Here is a 23,531-nt window from a genome sequence, read left to right on the forward strand (position 1 = left end):
CCTTCGGAGAAGTTGCAAGGATACCAAAATGCTTTGCGGTCTCGTTCCCTGTCGCCTTCCAAGAAACCATTTCCGCAGCTTATTCTGATGCAACCAGAGTTTCCAGGTCCATCTCCAAACAGATTGTGGCATTTAAAGGTAGCATACTTTGCATTTTCAACACCTTACCAGTTCCTTCTGGTTTGCCTTCAGGCCCCATGGATCCTCAAAGGCCTCCATCTGGGTTGCCATTTTAGGGTCAGGCCTCGGCACCAGTTATGCCTTTGCAAACTGCTTTGGGTTCAGCTGCTAATCCAGACCTGAGTCCAAACCCAGCAACATGATACACACTGCTCATGCCTCATCTGCGCAAGCACGATCAACTGACATCAAGCCATAATGCCGTTTGGTTCAGAACGAACTCTGTCCCGACCTCATAAGAAATTGCACCCGGTGTCAATCCTGTCTGATTCAAATAAGATGATGCCTCTACCTATAAGCTGCCTACTTCAGCAACTTTTTTTGTGTTGGACTCTGTTAACATGGACCTGCAAGAGACATCTGGACCCTGGTGTGGGATTGGTGCTCACCCACACACACTGGTCCTTCACCATGGTCATTAGAAGGGTGGAGGGTGTGCTAAATCTGAACGTCCTTCAGTTGAAGTAAAGACAAAAGTTGTCATGGAGATTCTGCAACCAGGACAATTCTCATCAGAGCCTCTACTTCCGTTTTAATGAGGAACCTGCTGCCGCCCTTATGGGTACCTGCGATAAACCTTACTCTTTCCCTTCAGTGAGCAGACTAGTGACACATCACCATAGCCTGCTCCGGCGACCCAGTCTTTCTGACCCAGCATCATGCACCAGAAAACCTAGTGGTACAGGCTTCCACCAGCAGGGTCAACCTAAACTCCTTCCCTACAACCCCTCCAGATAAGGAGTTGAAAAGAATGGAGGTATTTAAATGTTTTCTTCTGCTAGTCACATGATCTACTGCACCCCACTCATTCCGGCTTCCGCACCAATCTAAGCACCGAAACAGCACTTCTGGAAGTTTCGGAGGCGATTAAGGAGGGGCTGGACTCGGGCGGCAAAGCGATGCTGGTGATGCTCGATCTGTCGGCGGCCTTCCACACCGTTCCCCACGAGGGTCTCCTCGCCAGACTTTATGAGATCGGTCTGAGGGGGACAATGTTCAGCTGGTTTCGGTCTGGGCCTCTGCTGGTTCCGCCGAGATGTCGTCATTGGGTGTCGGAGTCCCTCAGGGCTCAGTGTTGAGCCCGACTCTATTTAACATCTTCATGACCCCTTTGGCGGCTCTGGCGGAATCTTTTGGAGCCCAGATCGTTTCCTACGCTGATGACACCCAGCTCCTCTTTACGTGGGAGAAAGGTGCGGATTTCGACGGAGAGAGTATCCGGGGTTGCCTTGGGGCTGTTTTTAATTGGTTCCAACGTAACAGCCTCAAATCGGAGGTACTCTTCTTCGGGTGCAGTTCGGATCCAGATTGGCAGGAGTGGTGGCCAGAGAACATGTTTCCTCCTGCGGGTTCCTCTCAGGTGGCCAAGAACCTGGGGATTAAGATCGATAACGGCCTGACACTGCGTTCCCAGATAATCGGTCTCACTGGCGCCTGTTTTGGTTTGCTCAGGATGTTGCGCAAGTTTCTTCCTTTACTATCGGAGGAGCACAGGAAGATAACGGTGCAGGCTATAATTGGCTCGAGAATTGATTATTCCAACATTCTCTATCTCGGCCTGCCAGAGTATCTGCTGCAACGGCTGCAGGTGGTCCAGAACTCGGCAGCACGGGCCATTTTTGGATTATCTGCCCGTGCTAGAGCCTCGGGCCTCCTGCAGTCACTTCATTGGCTTCCCGTCCGGAAGCGAATAATTCAAAGCCCTGACTTTGGCTCACAAAGCTCTTTACGCCTCAGGAGCAAAATACCTACAAAAAGGCTTGCTTTCTACCACCCTGCTAGGTCCCTGAGGTCCGGGTCCCTGTTTCTTGCCACGGTCCCTCGCATAAAAAGGGCACGCATTGGAGGCCGATCTTTTAGATTGTTGGCTCCGCAGCTATGGAACACGCTGCCAGTGACACTGCGCAGCACTCCAAATTTACTGGCGTTCAGGAAGGGTCTTAAAACCTGGCTTTTTACTTCTTAGTTGTCAGCCCTGTGGTTAGTCTGGATTTCTCCTTTTTCTCTGTTTTTTCTTTCTGTTATGTTGTGATACAGGTGTGCATTCAAAGCGCCGGGACACTCATTGAGTAGCCGTGCGCTATACAAAACAAATTTAACATAACATTTAACATAACAATAGCCTTGCCCTTGGATCTGTCAATGCCAGTTGTTTGCTGGGACGTTATTCCTACGCTTTGTGGGAAACTGTGTTCGAAATTTTGCCAGTAGTTCCAGAATAGTTCTGGGCAATTTAGAACAGACCATTGAGGATGGCCAGGATGTTGCCAAATCTGACATCCTCTCCGGACTGGACATGACTGACTGCATAGGCAGGGAAGTGGGCACTAGCATGGTGCTGCTGTGCCACATGTGGATGAGGTCCACAGTATTTTGAGATTATATTCAGGCATCACTTATGGATATGCCCTTTTTATAGGTCCTGTCTCTTTGGTGCAAAGGCTGTCTCAGCCTTGGAACATTTTGAAAAGAGAAAAGCAGCTGTGTGTTCTTTAAGATTTTCTATGCTCACAAGGCAGTACCCCCACTAATATTGCCCCTTTTAAGGCATTGTCAGGGGTTTCGCATTCAGACAACACCAAGGTCCTCCACAGCACCAGCAGATAAGCCACTCCTTTTAAGGACACATTATTCAACTCCTCTCTCAGGCTCCTATAGGACCAGCCTCAAAGCCACTTTAGTTTGCCATTAGCATCACACTAACACTCTGTTGGATGCAGGATCATTCATTTTTTCCCACAGATGGCAAACAGTAACTTCCGTCAAGTGGATCCTGCACAGTTCAGCAAGGCTGCGCCCTGTCATTCCTTTGTGTCTTGCCACCTATTCCATCTGCATCAGAGCAGCTCATGAAAGACTGTTTGTCCCCTTTGCTGCAGGAAGTCAAGGCTTTTTTTGCCAAAGGAGCCATAGAGAGGGTTCTAGCCTCGGAAATCAGAACTAGGTATTATTCCTGTTATTTCCTAGTGGCGACATAGGAAGGAGACCTTAGCCTCATCATAGATGTTTGCCTTCTAAACTTCTTTCTGTGGACTGACCAATTCTGTATGCTCATGTTAGCCGAAGTTATTTCCATGTTCCAGTCACACAGGCACTACAAGCAATTCAAGAAGGGCCATGAGCACCACAGAGGGACCACAGATTCCTCACCTTTGAGTATTCCCCCAAAAAGCTTGAAAAAGGTCAATGAAAGGGTAAAAAAAAGATGGTTAATAAGTGATGAGGTAGGTCTCCAGATCTGTGCTGTTGGTGCAGAAAGAAAGACACTGATGTCAGCGTGCATATATACCGCACACGTCACAAACCGAGCAGATTACATCAAGGCGGAGCCGCTTATGCTACCTACTGGCATGTAGAGGGGCTGCTCAAGATTGTCCTGCTCTAGTCTGACACCTGGGGAATATTTTAAGGTGAGGAATCTGCAGTTAGATAGTTGCTAGCATAAAAGGCATTGCCTAATGCAGTTAACTTGATCTTTGGTCTCTCCACTACCCCTTGGGTGTTCATAGAGGTGGTGGTTGTAGCAGCCTACTTTCGGAGGTTGGGAATGCCAGTCTTTCCCTACCTCAATGGTTGGCTACTGAAGGTAGGCTTACCTGAGTCACTCACAAACCACCTCCAGATAACAGCATATCTTTGTATATAAATGATCTACACTTTTTTCTGATCTTCTTGATCATTCACTTGAGCACATACTTTATCTTTCTCTGTGCACGTTCTCTCTTTTTTAGAAAAATGTATTTTGCCTTATAAATTGTGTAAATATATGTACATAGATATATTGATCTTCATACGCCAATATATGGTATATTAAACTAATCGTCCTAATTGGACCTCCTTTTGGTTTCATTTGGTTTTTTGGCACTTATTGTAAAAAAAAATTTGTGGCTGTGGGCGAGTATCATCTATGTTATTAAGACTATAGATTCAGTCTTGGTTTGGAGTTAATCAATTTGACCAAATGCTATGATCATTCTCAATGCTAAAATTATGTTGAGGACCAACTGTTGTCTATACTGCTGAATACCCAGGTCCTTGGACTATATTGGGTCAACCCCTGTTCTATAACAGTTACGTTGCATTGGTGGCAATCCAATCTGATACTGCCCTCATACCATCTGCAAAAGATTTTTTTATTGCAGGTGTGAGGGACTGAAAAGGGAACAAAAGCTGGGTGTTGTCAGCGTACGACACCGGGGTGAACCCATATGTTCTCACAATGTCAGCCAAGGGGGCCACATACACGTTAAAGAGTGTAGGGCTTAGACATGAGCCTTGTGGCACTCCCTTGGTGAGCTCCCTTGAGATGGAATGGAGGGAGCCCAATCTGACTCCTTGTGAGCGGCCTGAGAGAAAACTCTCCAACCAGGACAGAGCCGCACCTCCTATGCCCATGTGTTGAAGGAGACTGCAAAAGATCTGCATTGGTGGCTACTTACAAAATAGAAAATTCGGTGGTTGGGTTATTTTGCGCTGGGTAACAGTGATAATAGTTAGGATATGAAAATATATAAAAAGCTCCAAGGACAAAGTTTAGACCACCAATCCAAACACAACAGGCATGAACCAGTCAATGCCCTGATACACAACAAAACAGTAGTCCTGAGCTAATATGAATGTTCACTTTTCAGCCAATAGACAAATCACAAATCACTGTTATTTTCTTCTCTTCTTTCTTTTATTTCATTTGTTGATCGTTCATAAAACCTCCTAGCCGACACGTGTTTCGTCTGATATGGCGTTAATCCACAGACTTCTTCATGGCTTAAATGAGTAAATTCGGCCTCTAGTCTCTTGTTTAGCACCCCTGCCACATCATCAATGGGGTTTAGTTGTCCTCTTGATCTGTTTTCAGTAGTATTGGCCCGTAGATAATGGGTAAAGTCAGTCCCTCTCAAACAGTATTAGTCGGGTATTTTCCTCCTGTGACGATATCTCGTCTTCTTCAAAGTCGGGTTCCTGGCGTTCAGGAACCCGACTTTGAAGAAGACGAGATATTGATGATGTGGCAGGGGTGCTAAACAAGAGACTAGAGGCCGAATTTACTCATTTAAGCCATGAAGAAGTCTGTGGATTAACGCCATATCAGACGAAACACGTGTCGGCTAGGAGGTTTTATGAACGATCAACAAATGAAATAAAAGAAAGAAGAGAAGAAAATAACAGTGATTTGTGATTTGTCTATTGGCTGAAAAGTGAACATTCATATTAGCTCAGGACTACTGTTTTGGTGGCTACTTGATTACAATTGGACCGGGGGCATACCCTTCTCCCTATCCCATCTAGAGCTAACAGTAGTAACAGATGCGTGACTACTGGGTTGGGAGTTCAATTGGGAGAGGTGGAGATCAGTAGGCAGTGGAAATGCCAGTGTACACAGCACCTTGCTTTTGCTGAAGACCATTTACTTAGTTTTGAAGGCCTACCTGTCCATCAAGCGAAGGCTCATTCACTCTCTCTAGGACAACACTACCACTATGTGGTACAGCAACAGGCATGGTGGTGTGGAGTCCTGGGAACCATCCCAAAAAGTGGCACTTCCCTCAGGAGTGACGTCCCTTCGAAGCACTCATTTGCAACTGTTCATCTCATTTGTTCAATAAAGTTCATTCAACGATTGTGATCAATGCTTCAATTCTATTTATTTCTTGTATTCTTTTGATGCGTGTTATTCATTCATAAAATGTTTCAAAAAATTCCATTACGATTATGCCCAATGCATTTCGGGCATGTGCCCTTCATCAGGGACTTGAGTCCTGTGAAATAATACAAGAGAACTGTGGATTCATTTAACAAGCGTTGCATTAAGAATCAAGAAAACATATTCTTTTGTCATGCATGTGGTTCTCTTAAAATAGCGTGCGTGTGGAGGATTTGGAAAGACAGCATTGTAGATGTTTTTTGTTTCGTTACCCGTGAGTTTTACTGACTATAACGAGCTGGTAAACGGATAGTGGTAAGTTGCCTCTATTGTGGGTCGTGATAGAAGTAACCCGGGTACAGTGATTTTAAGTGCCGGTCGTGGGCCGTGTGGCATGCGTGAGACGACACTGTTAGTGAAATGGTGGACATCTTGCAACATGCAGAAATTGCAGCTAGAGTGAAGGGTACTGACCTGTGACATACGAAGCCTCCGTACGAGGTGTAATGCTGTTCGGAGAAAGAAGCGATTTTGAGTAAAACTTTCTACATTACAGGTTAGTGTACTGCACACACAGTGCCATGCATTTTCTCAAGGCTTACCGTTTGTGCCGTGACACACCAGAGTGCGATTACGACCACTACACACGTCCATCCTGGGAACCATGCCATGTGGTGGCTCTTCCCCCTGGAACTGGCTGAATTGTCAGGGCATTTCCCTGATCGTGAGGCGCTTGGGAGAATTTTCGAATGCCGGAGCAGACTTACTCAACTGGTGATGCCCAGCGGACCTTGAATGGCAACTACACCCGGAGGTGGGGCGGTATTTTTCCACCAACGGGGAGAGCCCTGGCAAGATCTCTCTACCACTGCATATGCAGTGCCTAAACTTTTGCTTACTGGAATTCCCAAGAAGGCTCTCCTGGAGAATCATTCCGTCTAGAGTGCAGCAAAGCACTTCTATTTGCTTTCCCGCCACTGCCTCTCCTATCCCAAATCCTGAAGAAAAGCAGGATGATTAGGAACGATCTGGCCCAAGTCATCTTAGTCGCGCTGGATTGGAGCAGGAGAGTGTAGTACCTGGAACCTCTCAGCATGAGCATCTGTCCAACAATGAAGCTTCTGCTTAGGGAGAATCTTCTGTTGCAGCAGCCGGGCCCGAACTTGTATCCAGGCCTTTGCAATCTACACCTGCAAGTGTGGAGTTTGAGAAGTAGCTCTAAGTTTGTTGCCTGGTATACTACTGTGATACAGACTCGTTACAGGCCACACTGTTGGATGTTCTAGTTTTGGTCTCTAGCCTAGCAAAGACTTGCAGTGAGCATTGTTTAAGATTATTTTCAGTTTTTTTGGCTTTTTTGCCGTTGGTGGACCAACCATCCCTCTTTAAATCACCTGTTGTGATGCATTTCCATAAAGCTTTGGTCCATTTGTTTCCTCCAAAACCTTTTGTGATGCCACATTGGTATCTTAACTTGGTCTTTGCTTTCCTGATAAGCACCCCTTTTGAGCTTATATGCAGTTGTCCCCTTTTGCTGAACCTGGCGATCTTCGTTAAGGCCTCTCAAGTTCTCAATTTCTCATAAGCTTCGAACAAATTGTGCACTTGTTCTTTCTCAATGTCGTGATTAACTGTTCTGCGTCAAAGGTGATCTTCTTGAGCTGGGTCTCGGTAGCAGTTGGGCCCTTTTCCGCCAGTCTTGTGTTTGAGAATGGTCTCAGCGTGATGGTAAAAACACCTTTTAGATACTGTCCACAGTGTCATTCCAAGTACTCGTGGACAGACCAGCACGCAGTCTGCAATTTGTACCCCTCTCCAGACCATAACAAGACCACCTGCTCTGCCTGCCTTGCGTTTCGGTCGAAGAAAACCATCCGTAATCAACATGACTGCCTGCTTGTAAGGCTCGCCCTGGAGAAGCCAAGGCGAGACCTCCGATATTTTTGGGGAGGATGTCGACTGGGAGGACGTTGAGGACTATGTCCGTGCCAGGCAATTCACAGCTTTCAACCCTGAACTGGGGTCCCAATCGGAATCCTAGGATACAGATCCGCTGCCTACATCTGCCCAACAACAGCACACACATGTAGTGAGTTCTGCGTCCCAACAAGAGACTCAACGGCCTACCAGGAGCAAGGCTTCCAGCCTTCATTCAGAATCCTCTGGTCTGCCAGTGCACTCCAGCCATGGCCAGCAGTGATAATGGCATCGAAGCTGACTTTGTTTCCCGCTCTAGCACTGAGTCAGCAGGTGTAGATCAGGACTCCCTTGAAGCCTGCAACATCTTCGGCGCCCACCAGTGGGTCAGGATTGAAGGAGAGTTCTTAGTCGAAACAAGCATCAGCATTGAAAATGTCTTCAGCCCGAATTAAAGGCTTGACGTTAAAAGCTACTTCGGAGTCAGAACACTTGTCATTGATGAAAGCAAGATTAAACAAGCGTCCACATCTAAAGCGACTTCAAGGCCTAAACAGCCAATGGAGCTCAGTTGCCCATCCACAACAGACTCTGATAACCAGGAACTTCCTATCCTTTAATGTCTACATGAGGAACTGGACTCTCTACAGCCACACCTGTTTATCCACTACGTCCACCTCAAGTGCAGCAGACTCTTCCTCACAAGAGGCAGCTTACATTCAAGGAACAGTTAATGCTGGAGACAAGGGTCGACAAGAAGTATAAACCTTCCCCCTCTGACCCGCCATATACTACAGGGCAACTCCCACCCGACACATTGGTGGTACATGCAGCACAGGAGAGGGCAAATACCCAGGGCACCGAGGATGACCCGCCTTCCGATAAAGTAAAAATTTGACGTGGTGGGCATATTGCTAATGCAGTAGGTCATGTAGCAAGATGTGAGCGTGTTGAATGGGAACCCAGGGGTTTCACCAAATATTTGGCTGTGGTTGCAACTCATCTACAAGGGAGCGGGAGTGATGTAACAAAAGCCCACACATTTCTCGCAGTGCAGGGTGCCCCTGAGCTCCAGGCTCCCCTCTGGAACTGGCATGTCCCTTACCTGAGACTTTCGGACTGGGTCCGGGAGTGGGGAGGCCCCTGCATGTACTTTGCAGGGAGGCTCCCTCAAGTTTCGTTATGCCACTGGAGAGCGACGTCTATGTCTTCCCTTACCTTGACAATTGGCTGATAAAGAGCTCAAGCAAACATCACTACCTTGTTCACATGCAGCTCATTTTGGATCTACTCCACAATCTGGGCTGCACAATAAATGTAGGAAAATCCCATCTTCAGCTGTTACAGATTCAGACCTTATTAGGGGCTGTCTTAAACTCCATTATATCTTTTTCAGCTAAATCGTCAGCTAACGGTTTGTACAGTTATGTGCTTACTTGGTATGATGACTTCTTGTATCGCCATAGTACCACGTGCCCTGCTACGCATGTGCACTCTACAAGAGTGCGTAGATGAACAGTGGCCACAAGCGGAGGGTCAGTGGTAAGATCTAGTGTTGCTCTAGGCCAGCACCCCTCACTCTCTGCAGTGGTAGAACAGCAAAAATGTGTAGGCCTTCTCTGGACCCTAATCCACAGAAGACCATTACCACAGATGCATCCTTCACAATCCTCTACAATTTTTTTTTCCCTTAACCTACCTTTAACTGGTGGTAATTTAGTTGGTCCTCAAGGCATTCTTCTGCTATGTTCACCACAAAACAGTCCTGATCAAGACAGAAAACATACCTGCCATGTACTACCTTCAGAAACGGGGAGGCACACACTCGCTCCAACTGTCTAGCTTAGCGCAGATTATTTGTCGATGGGCAGCACACCACAAGGTTGACCTCGTATCGAAGTATCTGCAGAGGTGGACAACAACTTGGCAGACCTGCTCAGTGGGAGGCAGCAGCAAGTCCACGATTGGGGACTGCTCCCAGATGTCCTGTTCCACTATTTTCAAAGATGGGCTTTTAAACACATAGATCTTTTCACAACCGCTGAAAGCGCCAAATTCCCAGGCTTTGCCTTCAGTTTCCCACACCTACATTCCAGAGGAAATGCACTGTGGATGAACTGGTCAGGGATATTTTCAATGCTTTTCCGCCTTTCCCATTTCTTCTGTGGTCCGGAAACTACAGCAGACCTCCCTCACATTAATTCTAATGGCTCCCACAAGAGCCAGACAACCTTGATATAGAACCCTCCTCGAGCTATCTGTGGTTCCCCACGAAACGTTCTCCAACATACTGGACCTTCTCATGCAACACGAGGGGACCTTAAGACACCCCAAACAACTCAACCTAGCGATCTGACTCCTCAATTCCCAGAGTTTGCTTGCATAAATGTAACCCCCGAGTGCATGAACATCCTCAGTGAAGCTTGTTGCCCCACCACTAGGGCCTTTAATGCAGCAAAATCGAAGAGATTTGCCCACTACTGTCTTCCCAAACACATTAATCTCCTAAAACCAGCAGTGCAGGACATTTTCTGCTACTTGTTGTATTTGCAACACTAAGAATTGGCCAGCAGATCTATTAATCAACACTTCGCTGCATTGGCTGCATACATGGAACACTCCTCGCTGTTTAGATTCCCTGTAATTAAAGCTTTCATGGAAGGGTTTAAAATGGTTATCCCTCTCAGACTAGGCTCAGTCCCATCATGGAATCTTAATATAGTCCTCTGAAGACTAATGGGGCCCTCCTTTGAGCCTTTCCATTCTTGCTTTCAACAATACCTGTTCCAGAAAGTGGCCCTCTTAGTCAGCATTACCTCACTTGGCGCTAACTTTAGAGGAACCTTTTTTAAGGTTCACATTGACAAGGTAGTCTTTAGGACTAATCCCAACTTCCTACCCAAGGTGATCTCTTTCTTTCACCATAAACAGACCATAGAACTGCCAGTTTTCTTCCAGCATCCAACCTTTTTAGCATGGAGGGCACCTCATACACTTGAAGTAAAGAAAGCCATCATGTACTATATTGACTGGATAAAACCATTTAGCTAGACTCAACAGAGCTATTTGTGGTCTTCTCAACACCATACAAAGGCTTTGCTATTTCAAAAGCAGGAATTGCTTGATGGCTAGTCAGGTGTATGCAGTCCTGCTATGCCAAAACTTAAAGGCAGCTCCCTACCCCTCCAAGACCAACTTGTGCAGGTAAAAAGGCAGCATCAATGGTTTTCTTGTGCAACATTCCAATAGCCGACATCTGGAAAGCTGCTACCTTGTCCACGTCGCACACATTTCTAAACACTATTGTGTGGATGTCCGAGCGAGCCAGCAGGCCCAAGTGGGTCAAGCTGTTTGTACGCTTTTACAGTGTTCTGCAACATCATCCGGCTGTGGGCTGCCTTAGAAGGAAAACTGCTTTTCAGTCTATGCACAGCATGTGTCTCTACAGCTACACATGCCATGAATGGAAAATGTTACTTACCCTGTAGACATCTGTTCGTGGCATGTAGTGCTGTAGATTCACATGCACCACTCTCCTCCCAAGCAGCCTTTGGTTGTTGCAGAGATCTTATTTCTTTATCTATTATTCCTTCCTATTGCATGGACATCTTTATGCTTTATTATACTCTATATCCATCCGTACCTTCTGGGAGGAAAACAATCCAACTATGGAGTCAATGTTCATATGCAGTGCTAACTATGGGAGAAGTCTCTGTACCTCGTGACTCGAAAGATTTTGTTGAACGAAAGCAAGTTGTACACATCCAAGCGCAATACTAGATGGCAGGAGTATGCACAGCATGTGAATTTACAGCACTGCATGCCACAAACAGATGTCTAGAGGGTAAGTACCATTTTCCTTACCGAGCTAAGCATCCAAAGGCACATTCAATGTTAAGAAAGAAACTAACATCAGAGCTTTTAGGTGGCACTTATGTGTGGCTCCAGTCATCACTTCCGATGCTGAGCTGAGTGGACAACAAGCCGCACGACTCCACCTACCAGCACACACGGGGCTATGCTGAAAAATCTTCCAGATCCAGTCTGGCCCATAGGGAATTCACAAGGTGAGGAATTCGCGGTTAGATGGGAGGCCTTTCTCCTGTCTACCACACTTCAGTTCTAGTCCTTCCTCTTGGTGGGAAAATACCAGCTACAGGGATGCCAGTCAGCTGCCCCACTTCCTGGGAGCAGATGCTGACCACGAAGCAGAGTCCTGGGTCAGCTGCAGATGTGTGGTTGTCTTCGGTCAGCAGCCCTATTCTGGGCACCCGGCATCAGCTGCAGGTTGCAGGTCACAGCAGGGTCTTTTTCCTTGTGGCCTTCCTCTTTTCAGCAGATCTGACCTCCCGGGGCCAAGGAAGCGATGCAGTTTCCTCCCTGTCTTTGATCGGGAAAGACAGTTTGTTTGCTTCAAGTTTCAGTGGTGGTGGCTTAGTCCAATTGTGTTCAGTTCCGGTCAGCGTATCGGCCAGCAGCATAGTCATTCAGGCACACAGTGGGCAAGTGCCTCTGGTGAACATCTTGACTTGTAGCAGTATAGTCTACCTGGGTCCACATTAGGTAAGTGCCATAGAGCTGGTCACAACAAAGTCAGTTCTGCCACATTTTGACAGTGCCACAGGCTTGATACAAGTCTCTCTTTAGCATAGACTGCTTGGGCACACTTGTGACAAATGCCAGAGGCTGTGGCAGTTGAGATACACTTGGCTAGTTCTACAGCTTGGCAATACATTTCTTCAGCATTGCAGACTGCTCTGGCACACGCTGGCCACAGCAGCAACAGCAGAGTCCAGAGTGATCTGCTTGCACATTTCAGCAGTGCAAGGAATCCTCCACTTTGGCAATGGTGACCAGTACCAAGCTAAGAGCATGTTAGTCACACTTTCAAGAGTCTGTTAGATGAACCCCCAGCACCATGGTTACCTGCTATTGCCCACTTAAGTAGTCCGCTCCTCCTGTAGGGTTGACTCCTTCCTTCCCTATTCTCTATTTTATTTATTTATTTATTTTTACCATTTATTAAGCGCACTGTTACCGGGCAGGTGTCCTGGCGCTGAAATGATATACTTTCTCCATACGATGTTAGTCCCTATAGATTAAAAATCCATGTTTTAATGTTCTTCCTGAATGTCATTAGGTCAGTGCTTTGTTTTAGGGGGAGGGGCATTTTATTCCAGATATCGGCTGCTCCGGAAATAAAGCTGCGACCTCCCCATTGAGCTTTCCTAATACGATCAGTCTTGACAAGCCATTTGTTGGATGATCTTAACTGTCGGCCTGGATGATACAGCTGGAAGTGTTGTTGAAGGAAAGACGGACCTAGTCCATTCACTGCCTTGAACACTATGCACAGTGCTTTGAACATCATACGTTTCCGTACTGGGAGCCAGTGCAATTTGCTCAGTTCCCCAGAAACGGATGCAAACTTGGGTAGACCCGTAATTAAGCGGACAGCAGCATTTTGCAGCATCTGTAGCTTGTTCAGGATCCCTTGCTGTGCTTGCAAATACAGACTATTGCAGTAATCAAGGCGTGACAGCACTAATGCTGTCACGACAGTTTTCCTGCTGCTAGTGGAGAGAAAGGGGAGAATTTTCCTGATTGTTTTTATTATCCAGTGAACAGAGGATGAGAGGGCATTGACTTGTGCTTTAAAAGAAAGTTGTCTGTCAATGAGTACCCCCAGATTTTTTACTGTCGTGGCAGGTATGGGAGATTCTCCCATTTCTTGGGGCCACCAATTGGGGGTCCATAAGTTGGTCTCATTGCCAAAGAGAAGAACCTCTGTTTTTGAGGAGTTCAGTTTAAGGCAATTCCTAGCCATCCATGAACTTACTGCAATCATACAGTCCTGAAATCTTGCTGCTGTTCCTTCCTCTCGACCCGGGAGCAGAGATACCACAATTTGTGTATCATCTGCATATGATGTCAATTCAAAGCCAAATGACCGAATCACCGGGGCGAGGGAGGAAATGTATATATTAAAATAGAATTCCTCCTCCCAACTTTTGTTTTTTTGTGTTCCAGACTCAGACTTTGTCTAGGGTGATGCTTCTCACATCAGGATGGCCATCAAGTTGTAGCACCACGAAAAAGGCACACTGAGATGTGTGCTGTGTGCACCTAGTCATCAGGGAGAGAGACAAAAGTCTGACCCTTCCAAAGGATCCTTAGTGCTCTAAACAACAGGGACTGCAATCCCCCCTGCTTTGTTTGCCCTAAGTTAGCAAGGTATGCCCAGATATGGGCCCCTTGCTCACTTTCCCACTGGATTCAAGCTAGTCTGGCTAATGAGGGGTGTTACCCCGAAACCTGTCTCAGGATGCTTGTTTCCGGTTCAGGGAAGACCTGGCTTGGCAGTTCGGGCTGGACTTTCCCATGAGTCAAGGCTGTTTTGCATATAGCTGGGTTTGAACTGAGGTGCCGAAGTGAGCTAAAGAACAATGATGGATTCAACCCAGATCTGTGACTGGGGGTGAGTGTCTGAAAAGTTTCAGATCTCCACCCATCATCTCCTTGTGTTTGCATCATCCCTCACATCACCCCATCATCCACCGAACGACAGTACTCAGGTAGCAGCCCTCTGCAGCAAAAGGACTGTATCGAATTTCTAATGGGATCACGTCCCTTCTTTCCCTACTTTAATGCATAGGTCTTCTACTTCCAGCCTCCGGAATGTCGGAAATACACTCCGCTATCTGGCAAAGTAACCTCACCTCCATCTTGTACACACAGACATGCCAGGGTCTTCCAAAATGTTGCAAATCATGATGGAATGCTCAAATTAATCTTAGCCCTAGGCTTGAGGCCGCATTCCAGCCCATCTTTTTTTACCCACCATGCTACTATGGACAATGGCCGGACTCATGCAAATCAGTACTGACCCTTCCCCTTCTACTGAACTGTGCCAAGGGCTACAGGATTTCTTAGTCACCCCAATATCCTTGCCATCTCAGCCCTGATTCATTTCAAAACCGTCCAGCAGAGGATGTCTTACTTTTGATAGGCAGAGTGTTTTCTGTGTCATTCTCATGAACACAGACAGGAGTCAGCCCTGGAGTCACTGACCATGTCCCCTGAGCCTTTGTTACCTCTATTCTCTTCAGTGTGTCATGTGGTTGTCATAATCATTATAAACATTTTTGTAAAAGCATTTATAATGTGCATCTTTTTACATATGGTAAATTAGCGCACTGTAGCCTCATATCACATGAGACTAGCACTCAGTCCCTTGATTCAACGTTTCAATTACTTGGAAAATAGCTTCAGTAACTTAGTACATGGCATTCGCCTGCTGAGCCTCTCAGCTGCTCTATGCGTAAACAGTCTCTTGGAGCTGAAAGAATGAGGAGAGGCACAGTTTGAAATGACAGGATACACAGTCAGCATGATCCTTGGTCTTCAGGTATGCAACCAATTCTCCAGTCCGTGATATAGAAGGAATACTTGGGGCTGTAGCACATTCTCCTAAATGAACACAATATTAATTGGCAAATCGTGTAGGAATAGTAATACATTTTGAAAAATATTAAAATGTTATGCTTTTCTATACATGTTTTGATTTCATACATCTGATTGCATTGGTATAGCCACAGCTGTTATCCAGTGTCATTTTGCCCTATTAAAAGAAGAGGCCTCTGTAAGTAAATGCCTCTTTTGCATGATCACACCCAAAGGTTTAGACAAATGCTGCTGTTTTTTTGACTCGGAGTGCACCGAGGCCTGGCTAACCAGACCTGACATGTAAAGGTGTATGTTTGATTGGCTTAAACCCACTGGCATAAGTTAAGTTACTTATATGTCCCTATTAGATGGTATCTGATAGAGACTTCTAGCCACAGATTCCTTACCTTAGAATTATCTCCAGGCGTCAGGCTGGATCCTGAAATTTTTACTTGAGCAGTAGCCCTGTGTGCTGGTAGGTGGTGGTGTTTACCTCTGCGTGGCATCGTCCTTCCCTATATACCCAGCATGGTGACGTCAGTTCTTTTCTTTCCATGCCAGTCTGCGAGGTCCGGAGAGCGCTATCCCCTGTCATTTATGACTGACCTTTCCTGACTTTTGTCAAAATGTTTTTTGAGATCTTCTCCTTGTGTGGCAAAATGCCAACTAGGAAGGCCAGCTTCAAGCCCTGTGGCGCCTGTTACAGACATATGTCAGTGACAGACCTGCTCCTTGTTTGCCTTTGGTTCCTCCAGCTCAATCACGCCAAAGCCAATGCACCCCAAAGCCTTGAGCAAGCTTCTTGCCACTGGTTCCGCCCCGGCTCCAATTGGGCACCTTGGATCCATAGATGGATCCAGAATGGCACCTCTACCTTACCTGGTGCTGGTCCCAACGCCAGCATCCTGGCGCCGCTGCCATCGTCATTCTCATCCCGTACTCAGTCACGGACCCGGGCGTTGGGGCTGACTGTAGCCATGCCTTCCAGGCCGGAGCCCATGGCCTATTCCTGTGGGCTGGGACTGAGGGAGAAGTGGAAAGGGTTGTTGGACCCTGATGTATACCAGCCCCTAGACCCTAACATGGACTGGTGTGCGGATTTGCAAGGTGCCAGAGGACTGGACCACCTATCCAGGGACTGGCATGGTCTCTCCTCCTACCATAGCTACTGAGGATGTCAGTGATAGAGTATAATACTGCTTAAAATTAAACCGAATTGCCGAAACCGCAATCGGTGGCACAGCCCGCTTTAGTACCTATCCGCAATGCCTCCTAAGTTTGACCCCACTGAGATCAAAGTAGTTTATTTAAGATGCACTGGAGGTGAAGTGGGTGCCACTTCTGCTTTGGCTCCCAAGATCGGTCCTCTGGGTCTGTCTCCCAAAAAGGATGGTGATGACATTGCCAAGGCAACCGGTGACTGGAAGGGCTTGAGGATCACCATTAAGCTCATCATCCAGAATAGACAAGCTCAGATTGAAGTTGTCCCATCTGCCTCTGCTCTGATTATCAAAGCCCTGAAGGAGCCACCACGTGACAGAAAGAAGCAGAAGAACATCAAACATAGTGGAAGTGTCAGCATGGATGAGATTATTTCCATTGCCCGTCAGATGAGCCACTGGTCCTGGCCAAAGAGCTCTCTGGTACTGTGAAGGAAATCCTTGGCACTGCACAGTCTGTTGGATGCAATGTTGATGGAAGGCATGACATAATTGACGATATAAACAGTGGTGCCATTGAATGTCCAGCTAATTAAAAACGTTGCACTGTGCAGTTTAATAAAAACATTTTTTTTAAAAGACTGCTTAAAATGTCTCAATATTGATTTTGACCTATGAACAAGAGTTAAGTAGCTCTTTTCCATTTGTTGCTCCCAACCTAGTGTATCACTCAATCCTATGCCCAGGTAATCAAAGCTGTTCACCCGTTCTAAAGGTCCCAGTGCGATCCTGACCTCTCTTAATTTACCCTTGGTTTTCCCAAACACCATAAATGTGGTCTTAGTAACGCTTAGTTCCAGACTCCTGCAGTGTAGGAAGGTGGCTACCTGACTATGGTTACCCCAGATTTTTTGCCTTGTGTTTAGCTGGTTTTCGACCTAGTTGGCCTGGTTCCCTGCTAATCAGGGCCCCAGGCTATCTGCTCTCTCTGTAAAATGGATTCCATGTACCCTAGGTGCATAACTAAATTGGCTTGGGTCACCTTATCAGCCCCTGTACAGAGCACTATAGGTGCCCAGGGCATAGGTGCATCCAAGGCCTACCAGCGGCTGCAGCATATCTTTTGCCACCCCTGGCTGGCTATCCAAAATTGACACAACTGGCTGATCACTCAGCTGGGGCAAGGTGGTGTAATCACCCCTTGCTTAGATATAGTATGCCTATATCTAAACCTATCTGGACACATATAAACCTATAAGCCACTCCTATGGCAGGCCTTAACAATCCTGGAGGCAGAGTGCTTGTTTTATGTGAGATGGTGCTCTAGCATGAGCGGAGCCTGTCTGCAGCTGTCGGGACCAATTCCCTAAGCTGTTCCGGGATAATGCCATACCATATACTATTAAGTGCATTATAATCCTCGGGGGTATATGTTAACTTTAGTTTGGCTTTATCAAAACATGTCGTGTAAGGTGTCATACGATTTGGAATACTACACCCTCGCCACTCCTGGCGACGGGGGTAGCATTCCACCCCTCTAGAGGGAGACGACCTGTTTCTTTGCTAAAACGCGGTTGATTTTAAAAGAGCCTCAGATCCACAAAATGGATGCTCCTGCCACAGACACAAGTCTGACCTCCTGCAGCTGACCGAAACTCAGCAGAGGAGGCCTGGACAAAGGCTTTCCTGTCGCAGGGAGGTGTTACACCACCCCAGACAGGAGATAGTGGATTGTAGCAGGGAGGTTTGAAAGAAACCAGACACTGCCTGGGGAGCACAAGGCTTCCCCTTGCATAATCCGGCCAAACCGGTTCTGGGGCACACCAGCCCCAGTCCCAGCGCGGCCTGGATCAAAGGGAAAAGGGTGTATCCACCCCCTTCCTGGGTCCCACCCATAGGAGGGGACCTAGCAGGTAATCCAGCCCCCTAGATTGGTATAAGAATGGGAGCAATGCCAACGCACTCAGATTATCCTGATGAAACATTTGAAACGAAACTCTGGACCCTTCGACATCCTACTCGACGTAGAAGACTGAAGAATCTCCCTTGTAGTCAAGGAGTGACCACCCTGTGCAAACAGGCACCATCCAGCACCTCGACATCTGCTTTGTTGCAGTTCCCGCCGGAACTCGAGCGACAGAGATCGACGAGATCAAGCTTGCCTGCCTTCTTACCGGGGTTTGAGAAGCCCCAGCCCGAGCCACTTTTGCACCGAAGCTCAACCCTCTACACTCGACGAGTGCTGCGTGGGGCCCTTCTGCTTTCTTTGGCTCAACGCGTGGCCCCGGTCACTTGCCAGCTGGCTTGTGGCCCCTGTGCCGACGAAAACTGAAATATGACTTGTGATTCTGGTTGCTCCAGACTTGCACCCGCTCCTCTGAAAAGGAGCACCCGCTCTGGCCCTCCTGGTCCGAGTGAGAAGCAATCTTCCAATCCCGCGTGGATTGCTCTTGCCAAGTGTTGTTTGCTCCGATCTTAAAGCCGACAGCGCCGACGGTGAGAGCCTGCGTGGGACAGCTCGTGACCCGCTCCTGGACGTCGCAGATGCCCCAGAGCCCACGTGGCAGCGGAGAGAAGCTCCTCGACAACCACCTGATTGCGCCCGACATTGCCTGGTTCTGTCCTGGTCCCACCGCTGCCACCACTGTGAGAAGTTGGCCTGATATATGATGTTTCCAATTCTGGAACCACCTTGTATCAGTCCAAACAATCCCTTATGGTGTCTGTTTGTAAGTCAACCTTATAGACAAGCTATCCTAGGGGTAGCATGGACTAAGCAGCCTGAAAGGCTAAACTCAAGAGGTCGTGTTAAGCGAGCTGTTTTACCAATCACAATCCTGTAATATCAAATGAAAGGACACCACACAAGTATATATTATAAAAATATATGTGTTTATTACTAGAATAATCCCCAGTACTCTTTATGAGCAAAGGGGCACAAGCGTTAAATCAAAAGCACAGTATAACATATGAAAGTTGCACAATTATGGATGAGGGCGGGTGGCCACTCAAACCATATATTAAGAAAGTGGTATAAGAGATACCAATCGAACAGTGGTTAGGCCTAGGGCCTAGGGAATCGCTGGGAGCAGTCGGGACAAGCACTGCACCCGAATCCCGCGGGCTTTTCCCGACTTCAGCATTGCTTGTCCCGACTGGTAGGGGGACAGCACCTTCTTCTCGTCCATCCAGCTCTGGAGTTTATCCAGAACTTGGTAGGGGGACAGCACCTTCTTCTCGTCCATCCAGCTCTGGAGTTTATCCAGAACTTGATGGGCAATTTATTTTTTGTAAGTTAATTATTAAACTGATTGGTCTGTAGTTGGATGGGACAGAAGTGTCGCCCTTCTTATGTATAGTGATTATCTCGGCTCCCCTCCATGTTGGAGGAATAGCCCCTCCAGCCGACATACAGTTTGTTAGGGTGTTTATATAGGGAGCACAAACCATAGGTTCAAATTTGTAAAGATCACCCGGTATTTGATCAGGGACAGGGGCCTTTCCTGCCTTGAGTCTATTTATTGCTAATACAGTATCATCCAAACTAAAGACCAATACTGCGTTGGTCGTGGGCATATTGGGGAGAGTATTCAAAACGATTTGTTCAGTGTTTGCACTGTGAATGCAATCCTCATCTGAGTTCTCAGAGTATAGTGTGGTAAAATGCTCTACCCAAACCTCCGGCTGAATGTGATAACTAGGAGTGTTTGAGGTGTCCGAGTTACCCTTTGCGAGGATGTGCCAAAACAGGCCGGTATCTTTGCAATCAGATGCTAGAACAAGGTCCTGCCAGTTCTTATCTGAAAATTCTCTTTTTGCTTTTGATATAGCAATTTTATATTTGTTGCATGCTTGGACAACCCCAGGCTGATTATGGGCCTTTATGGCTAGCTGGAGACCACTCTTGGCGGATTTGCATTCAGTGTTGAACCAACCATTAGGTCTTTTACTAGCAGGTCTACCACCCGAACTTTACTTCGTAAACACTGCTTGGAGTGCTTCAAAAAGATCATTGTGATGGAACGTATCGGGGTTAATCAACCTAGCTGTTCGCAGTCCAGACTACTTAAGAGCATCAAAATAAAATGTACAAATAATTCATAAATACTAGTATATAAAGAACAATTGGCAAGTACATTGGGCCAGGTCACTGTTCTGCGATTGTTGGACACCTGGACAGGCAGCCAGATGGCTGTCTGCCCAATACACAACCCCGCATTTTTAGCAGCAAGGGATTATGGTCACTGTCTGACCTCGGAGCTATTAGCATATCCTCAACCAGTGACCACATTCTGACATCAGTAAGTAAGTAATCGATGACACTTGAGCTGTTACCAAGTTTAAAGGCATTTACAAGCCCTCCTACTCCTGCCTACAACCAAGGATGCATTCTGCAGAGACACAGCTCTGTAGCCATTTTTAACTGGTCCCAGGTTTGGTATGCCCCAAATCTCATTCTCCTCCTCCAGTAAAGTACTCAATAGGGGAGAACGTTCAAAGGTAGTAATAAAATCACCTGCAACTATGGTCTTGGAGGTGAGTTGGTATACCACCAACATCTCATCTAGCTGTAATAGTACAGCAGATTCATTGTTATGTGATTGGGACCTAGCATAGATATTGAATATAGTTAGATAAAAGCCTTTCGGAAAAGTGAGCTGAATCCCCAGTATATCATGAGATTCTATTATCAACTGTTTATAAATGTAAATGTAAATGTATTTGAGCTTATATTGCGCACAGCTACCCACAATGGGTGTCCCGGCGCTTGCTTAGGGAACCCGTCCTGATATTCCCCTGTGAGATAGCCCCAGCAGGGTATCCACAAGGTGAAAGCCAGGCATCCCGCCGCGAGGGGCCGTTGTGGAGATTAAGCAAGCTATTGCCCAGAGTCGCAGAGTGTGAACCCGTGAGTCGAGAAGGCACCGGAGCGAGAATTATCGAGTCCGTGGAATTTTTAGCCCAAGACCCGCCGAGGCGGGGAATTGAACCCTGGTCCAGGGCCGATCTCAGCTTCCGGGTCTGCCGCCTCTAAGCCCTGAGCCACACTTCTCCACAAGGTATTTGCAAGGTATAGTATTCTTCACAAGTATTATCAATCCCCACTAGCTCTGCCTGATTTTTTGGGTGCTTTTGCTTCCACACTATAGGTTGAATAGCCATTTATATGAATCTTAGCCACTGCACAAGTTTCTTGAAAAATGCAAATGTCATTAGATTCAACAAATATGTACCACTCTGGATCTTGCAGTTTAGAATGTATCCAAGATAATATATTTAGACCTTTGTTTGCTTCGTTTTTTGATTTAGTTGGCCATTACAAGATTCTATGTTGGTAAGATGCCCATTATCAATGATTGAATTAGGCACTCCAGACGAGGAGAAAGTTAGTGAAGGATACACAGCCTCAGCCACATCAGAGATACTAACAAATGATATATCATTACTTGTCTTGAGATGTGGCGTCGCTACAGAAGGCTGCCTAGCCTTATCAGCCTCTGGATGTATTATACGTGAAGATGTATGTGTAAGGGAGGTAAGATTACTGGTGCTGCTTAGTCAATCTACATCTCGTGCTGGAGATGAAAACTCTGCCCTAGATGGGTGGCCCTGACTTAGATCGTAACCCGTTCTGCAATACTTGAATCTAATGTGGAATTTATTTAAAGGTTCTGTCCTAAAGTCTAGTGCCACTAGATCGTCCACCACCCTGGCTTCCATTAGAGATAATTCAATCAAGTCAAACATAGAATTTGTGGCGGAGGATCTACGGATGTGAAGGATGTCTTCTCTAATGATCGAGCGGCACCCTCTGGTATATCTTATCCAGTGGATGGCCTTATTAGTAAGGGAGTCCTCGGGTCCAAACTTCACATGTGGCGATAGTTTTGGTACGTTTATCATTATTACTTTATTTCTCTGAGTAAAGGACCTGTCTCTGGTGTAGGATGGAATTCCCAGATTCAACTAAAAGGGAAATCGTGGATATTGAGTGTTGGCCATCCTGGTGTTATTTGAATAACGTTGGTTATACTGAGTGTTCGGAGGAAACTGAGGGTTAAACTGGCTAAGCGGAGCTCTCCTCGTCTGCCTTTCCATCATTTTTGGCCCAGGGTCCCCTGTTGATCATGAACAAAAGGTTGGGATACGAATTGATGCACCCTATCTGCTGGGTCGACTGGGCAGATGGAATGGTCTGTGTGCACCGGCTGTTCAATGTAACAGCACTATTGGTGGTATTTGCACACTTTAGCTTATTTAAAATGAGAACCAACAGCCCGATTCATGAAGCTAAATTGCGCTTGCAACGGGCCAGATTCTGAGAATCTGGCCCTTTGCGAGTGCGATTTTTGCATTTGGAATTCATCATCCCAAATGCAAAAATCGCTATTTGCAAAATCGCATATTTGCGAGGAATTGGATTTAAGGAATCTCTATTAGAGATTCCTTAAATGCAATTCATGAACCAATTTTAAATTGCGTATTCGCAAAATTTGGTCGCTATTTACCACAAAGTCTGACTTCGTGGTAAATAGCGAAAAAGTAGAAAAAAGCACTTTAGTGCATTTTTCTCTGTTGCATGTTACACACACACACATGTCCTTTGGACATGTGTGTGTGCAACACCTGTGTAAATTTGCATTTCAGGGGTGCTACAGGGTGTCCTTTGGACACCCCTGGCACCCTTGAAATCGCTATCTTATTTGCGATTAGCTAATTGCTAATCGCAAATAAGGAATATGTAAGAATCGCATTTTATTTTGCGATTCCTACATGAATCCCGTTTTGCGAGTCTGTAATAGTGATTCCTTATGAATCGCTATTACAGACTCGCGAAACGGGTCTTTGATGAATCTACCTGAGAGTTAGATATGGCAGTTTTTTGTCCCCCCACCTCAGTCCTTAATTCATTAATTAAAATTGTACATTCCTGGCTTATTTGTAATTCGGGATCAGATGGTACAGACCCAAAAGAAAGTTTTGGGGGCGCGGCTGCAGGGGAAATGGGGGTTGTCATGTCCTCTACTGTCCCATCTGCAGAGTCATCTGGCAAGTCCAGCAGAGGCAAAAATCGGTTCTTGTAATGAACAACTACTGATGGGATTGATGAATGAGATGATTCTTATGCCCTTGGCCTAGAAGAATTCCCTGTCTTGTCCATGGGCTGTTTAGTTGCTTTCCTAAAA

At 46.5% G+C, this 23,531-nt stretch overlaps 1 protein-coding gene and 1 pseudogene across 2 annotated transcripts in view; both read left to right on the forward strand.

The window, feature by feature from the left end:
• WDR59 (WD repeat domain 59) overlaps positions 1-23,531 on the forward strand; it is a 1,027,519-nt gene that overhangs the window by 998,375 nt on the left and 5,613 nt on the right. The gene's annotated exons all lie outside the window — the stretch shown is intronic.
• On the forward strand, positions 16,410-16,940 carry LOC147676807 (large ribosomal subunit protein uL11 pseudogene; annotated as a pseudogene).

This window comes from Lissotriton vulgaris, chromosome 12 (assembly GCF_964263255.1).
Source record: "Lissotriton vulgaris chromosome 12, aLisVul1.2, whole genome shotgun sequence".
In the NCBI taxonomy this organism is placed as follows: Eukaryota; Metazoa; Chordata; class Amphibia; order Caudata; family Salamandridae; genus Lissotriton; species Lissotriton vulgaris.